This window comes from Mycteria americana, chromosome 1, assembly GCF_035582795.1.
Source record: "Mycteria americana isolate JAX WOST 10 ecotype Jacksonville Zoo and Gardens chromosome 1, USCA_MyAme_1.0, whole genome shotgun sequence".
In the NCBI taxonomy this organism is placed as follows: Eukaryota; Metazoa; Chordata; class Aves; order Ciconiiformes; family Ciconiidae; genus Mycteria; species Mycteria americana.
In genome coordinates this window covers 54,295,867-54,302,076 of record NC_134365.1, presented here as the reverse complement: position 1 = coordinate 54,302,076, position 6,210 = coordinate 54,295,867, and positions in this window count along the sequence as shown.

The window sequence follows — 6,210 nt, the reverse complement described above, 5'->3', positions numbered from 1 at the left end:
TCATAGAGACACTCAAAAAATGGAAGAACGAACTGAATAGCAAACAGCAGTTTGGGGGGAAATGCCTCTTGGGACTGGAGGTCCAAAAAAGAAGGGATTCAAGGCAGAAGAAATGTGGGAGGGAGGACAAAAATAAAATTTTTTAATATAAGGAGTCAGGGGGATGAAAGGAGTGAGGGAGCACAAGAGATTTAGCAGTAGGAATTACAAAGAAGGATGGAGGTAGATAACAAGGGAGATGTCAAAACTGGTGATAGACACTCTGGAGTACGAATGGAAGAATAAACTAAAATAATCAAAAAGAAGAGCTACCTAGGGCGCTGGGGCAGTTGCAGGGAACATTTTTCAGAGCATTTTTGAGGGCCAAAGTTAGCAGGCTCATTTCCAGAGGCTTCCTCTGTAGATAATGGAGAGACAGGCTCCTCCAGGGAGCATATCAAAGCAGCAAAGTTTCTTTCTGAAGAGCCTGTCTTTCTCCTTCAGTTAGAGAGGAAATGTAGGGAGCCAGGCTACATAACTGAAGTCCCTACACTGTGGACCTAAAGTAAACTCATCTCAAAATAACACCAACTAGAACATGTGAACAGAGATAGTTTGGATGGCAGGTAGTGGAAAAATGGAAAACAACAGAAATAAAATAAAGACATTCAGAAAAAATCTACTAAGAAAAAAATTAATTTTTCATTGATCATTCTGGTGAACATTTGACAGCCCTTTCTCATACATTAACTGCAAGTAAGCAAACTAGTTGAATTGTAATTCTGTTGATGCAAAATTGAACACCTTAAATAAACAAAAGATCCCAAAGCCGTGAGAATAAAGTTCAAGCATGTAACTTATTTATCCTCTTCAGTTAAAGAAGTGGAATCTGTACCACAATTTTATTCCCATACTAATTATTCTTTTGAGCAAATAATTATGCATGCCACATCCCATTGTGTGGACATTCCTTAAATAAAGTTTGAAATTGGTTCTTTTAAATGGAAGAACAGAATTCTCCAGCAAATAAATTATAGGCTCCAAATCATTCAGATTTAAATGTTCAGCATTCAAGGCTAACTTAAGTACTTCCTTCAATCCTGAGGCACTGACTATTGATTTTAAAAGGTGTGTTGGTATTAGGGCATTACACAACCTGAAGTTTCCTTCTCAGGACCACTAAGCAGTCACGTTTAAATCATTTTGCTTGCAAATTGCATTCATTTGTTCAAATATCTGTAGAATGTAAAAATAGGAAAAACAAATAACCAAGGAGGTTTCATTCAAAATGTCAATAGCAATGTGATTTATTCCTGTGATTTTTATGCATCTCTCTGGCTCTTTTCCCCCCATTGATCTCTTTCTCTGAAAATCACTCCATCTCTCTTTGTGTCCCAAACAAGCTAAGCGTGAGAGGACAAGCACTTCAAGCAAACAAGTTATTACCCTGAAAGACTTCCCATGACTGGGGTCTTAAGCAAAGACTTTTTGCAAACCTATGCCCCTGCAAATTTAGGATTTGGATAGGATGAGGACTGGAAGTGCTACAGACATAGAATTGGGGAACTATGCTTCTTGAAATATTTAACTTGTGTTTATGGTGGTGTTTTAAGGCATAAGACACTTGCAAATTGCATCACATTCTTGCTGTTGCCCACAAACAGCACACAGTCTGTGCAAAAGGGGCTTCTAAACATACCATTCTGTGCTTTGGGCACAGCAACTCCAGCTAGCTGGAAAGAAGTTTATAAAAGTATGCTTGGAAATGTACTCTAGTGATGTTCTTGGAAATAAAGAGGTGACAATTCCAGAACATCTCTGTACAAGAAAATCCTAGTGCTCAAAATACAGGTGCCATATGACTATTTCTAAAGAACTCATCCAAATTTCACAAGGAATATTGATGATGATACTGCTCTTCTGAATACCCTTGCAGGGTCATTCTGTCATGTCCAAAGACTATTAACAGAAGGAGAGCTGACACACACAAAAAAAATTAAACAGACAGCTAAGAACATCACTAAATAACATTGTGGAAGATTTGTCTAAAGTAGCATTAAACCAGGGGAAGCAAAGTCAATGATGATGGTAGTCAAGTAACTAGCTATACCAAGCCCAGCAATTCAAAACAGCTGTGTCTGGACAAGCACAGCAAGCAGGAGAGGGTAGGGTGGAGCCAAACACTAACTGATCTTTAGAAATAAAAAACACCATCAGCAATGAACTTCCATTACACCAAAATCCAAGCAGGCTTTTCAAGGTGGTAAGTGATGCTGTGCAGGAAGCAGTTGCGGTTTTATTAATTTTGCTGGAATCAAAATCTTCCAGAAGTAAAAGAAGTGCCTTTCAACTTGAAGCATTGCATTGTGAGAAAAATCAAACTGTCTAATTAGGATTCAATAATTAGTTTTGATATATTATTCCTAATAACGATGAGCAAAAGAAAATTTAACAGGTAGCTCCATGAACAGAGGAGTAAATGGAATCTGGATCCCCCTAGCTCTATGTCTTAGTGTTGGTTGGCTTGTGTATTTAAGAAGATGAGAAGCTATGCCTGCAGCTGGGTGTTTTTAAGGTCTGTCTCTCATATGGTTTCACTGTTATCTAATAGAGGTTTAGCTCCTGCTGCAGTCTTCCTTTCAACAAGAACATTTACGGGATCCCTCTTTTTTTTGACCATCTACTTTCATGAAACTGGTAACACCTTAATACCTCTGAGGCCTCTACCCCTCTGTAAATTTGGTGACAGTGTTTAATGGTTATTGGATAGAGGGCAAACACCTTCCACATGCATACATGTATGTATACACACAGAGCATGATCCCACGCCCATAATTTCCTAAGCAAATTATCCAAAAAAAAAAAAAAACAGAGTTTTTCAAAATGACAAATCATAACACTGTTCTCAGAAAAGGCCAAACTGAGTACAAAAAAGGCCAAAAATTAGGTTTTGCAGATTTTGTTTTGAAATGGTTTTGTTTGTTTGTTTTTTACCAATGGCCAGCTATTCTCTGGCAAGGTTTCCAACCCTTTCCCTGTGTAAGTAGAAGAGAACAGAGCTCAGACTTCCGAACCCAGTCCTGGCACTACACAGGAGTACCGCTGAGCATGAACTGCTCTTCATCTGCAAACTCAGCTCAGCTGGTGTAGGTACAGCTGAGCCCCACTCAGTCAGAAACTGCACACTCAAGCAAGGAACCACTGGAAGTACGAGAGCTCCCAGGCTGCCAGGGAAAATTGCAAAGGGTCTTGCAGCACTGCCGAGCAGTGTTCACTGCGCCTCCAGTGCTCTCCTACCCCACCTCCAGTTGCTTTTGCCCATGCCCACATTTGCCTACAAGCAGGAGAACCTCCTCAAAGTGTATTTCCACAACTTAGTTCAGAGAGGTGGGCAGCATGTCTCCAAGTGCAGGGCTCAATATATTTGTTTCTTATCTTTAGAGGGAAACCCACCCCACTGATCTCCCCATGCTGTGGCCCATCCACGTGAAAAGGAGCAGGGAGGGACTGTCCTTCCAAGAAATACAGACACTCCCAGTAACACCTCACAGAGGTGTCCAGTGATGGAAATGAGCCCAATACCAGCACAAGGAAGGAACCATTTGGACCACACAGGGCAGTCTGGGGTTTGTTTAGGTAGGTTCATGGCCTTTTTAACTTGAGGGTGCTGGAGAGATGTGAATCTTACACTTCCTGCTATTAAACACCAAATCCCACTGATGCCAGTGGATCTCACAAGAACAGAGTCACAGAGCCAGTAAAATGAGACTCCATAAGACCCGATGGAGATGGGACAAGGTGCTACAAGAAAACAATGAAATATGCTTTCTGAGTTTGGAAGACATTTAAATATCTATTGTAGCAATGAGAAAAAGTGAACACCCACAGTTCTGTCTCTGCTACACAGCCCAAGCTCACCGTGTTCCATGGAGCTAATTTGATTTTGTGTGTGAAAAATTCAGAAGAAAAACATTTAGCCTTGTTCTCCAGGTGCACTTACTGTGATTTAGGACATGGGCATCGTACAGCTTTGCTGCTGATTCCTAAGACGGAAACATGCGAATGGGAGGATCCAGCCTTTCTTGCCATATCAGTCATGATGACATTTGAAAGCCAATTTGCTTAACACTCCTGTAAAAAGAATCCAGGATGCCACCTGAAACCAGTGACATGCATTTCCTCATAGCTGCTTGTGTTTCAGTTAAGAAACATTATTTATTTTACAATACATGCTATCACTTGCTATGTTTACATTATGTCAAAAATGATAAAGAAGCAGAATCAAAACTCTGTTAATCCTGTGTAGTTAATACTTTAAATGCATGTCATCGTTTGAATGGTTTGAGCAACATAATACCTGAAAGACTACAAACAAGTGACACCAAGCATGGAGCTCTGAGCAGCACAAGCTGTGGGTCTGGCCAGGAGGCTGCTTATGTCCTTCCCGTGACAAAGTGGGTCATGTTTTTTTGACAATGTGTATTTTTGCTGGACAACAGCAGTTCATTGCACTGTGTGGGAAGGTACTGGTTTTGATTGAAGCTTTGTTGGGAGGGTTTCTCATCTTTCACGTGGTCAAAAGCCAAAAGCAAATTAGGGCAACCACCTCAGATAATCAATAGCCCAATAGCCTAATTGGTAGGGGTACAGAATAAGTTTCTTTGCTCTTCCTCAGCAGGACATCTGGAAGCTGTTACTCATTGTATAAGTAATTAAAGAGTAATTGGGCCAGAGAGACTGACGCCCTAACCTGCTGTGGTAAGATTAGGACATGCCACTTGCACCACAGTGGCCAGCTTCTGTATGTTCAGGGACATTTATACTCCCAGATGGGCATCCAGAGGTCAGACCAACACAGGCATGATTTCACAGCTCAACTTAATAACCCTGCCAGATTGGACTTCCACCTGCACCCCCTCCTTCCAACGTGCACTCAGAAATACCTCCAAATGGCCTGCCAAATCCAGAGCTCCCACAGAGATAAAAGTGTGCCGTGAGCTGAGTTTGGCTGTCGGGTGTCAGGTCAATCATTTCTGTCTAAGATACAGAAGGCTGCTGAAAATGGTGTCTCAAATTGGTCAGATGCAGGCAGGTCAGAGTGCCTTGTGCCAAACCCAGAGCACTTGCAGCAAAAACCACCTCCAGCAAATCCAGCTGTGGATAAGAGCCAGGAGAGGCTGGGCAGAAAAGAGACTTATCTACCTGCCGTGAAGGAACTTTTATCCTCAAACTGGTGCTGACACACTAGGAAATCACCTCCAGCATAGCACTTTGCCAATGCACAGTTCAAGCTGGAAAGTCCCCGTGCAAAGCTACTGAGCCCTGCTGCAAGGTGTGCTGTGTACAGCTGTGCTGCTGTCCGGCCCACCTTAGTCAGCTTTGGCATCCTTACATCTTAATCCCGCGTATGGGGTTGCTAACATATGGCAAAGTGGCCAAATGTAGTATTTGCTGTGTTAGTCCTGGATCTGCTGCTAGCTATAGAAACAGGCACATCTCTGCTGCTTGACATCCATGGCCTTGAAATCCCATAGGTGTTTTTGATGCATTTCCCTGTGGGTAAGATATGTGAAGCTCCATCTGTCATACTCCTGTGCACTTTGATTCTTGAACCTGCGATTAGATGAAGAACGTTAGCAAAACTTCTGTGAGCACAGCACAGGTAGCGAGGCTTCCCTGTCCCACAACTGCAGTGTTCAGCAACTCACCTTGGCAAATTGCTACGATATCTGATTCAGTGAGGTATCTTCCAGATTACTCCACCCGTAGAAATTGTATATATTAAAACATAGTTTTACCTTCTTCATTTGGGGCGATGGTAGCATACGCTAATGAAGAAGGGTAGGAAATACCGTCCTGGGGAATCGTCGGGTGAATTGCCTTCCCTCCAAAACCCTGGACCGCGACCCTAGTTTGCGGTGTAACCGCGATCAGGTGGGGCTCTGCAGCGGGGCCCTCCCGCCCGCCTCGGTGCCGCAGGGCCCGGGATGGCCCGGCCGGGGCCGCGCCGCAGGATCGCCGCCCCTTCCCGGTCCGCGGGGGCGCTCACCGCCGCGGGGAGGAGCGGGCACCGGGACCGTATAAGGCCCGCCCGCCGTCCCGGCTCCGACACTCGCACTGCCGCTGCCGGCGCAGTCCGCGCCCGCCCCCCCGGAGACACACCGGCGGAGACTTGCGCGGGGCGCACCGCACCGCACCGCTCCGCGCCTTGCCCCGGCGGGGGGCACCGCT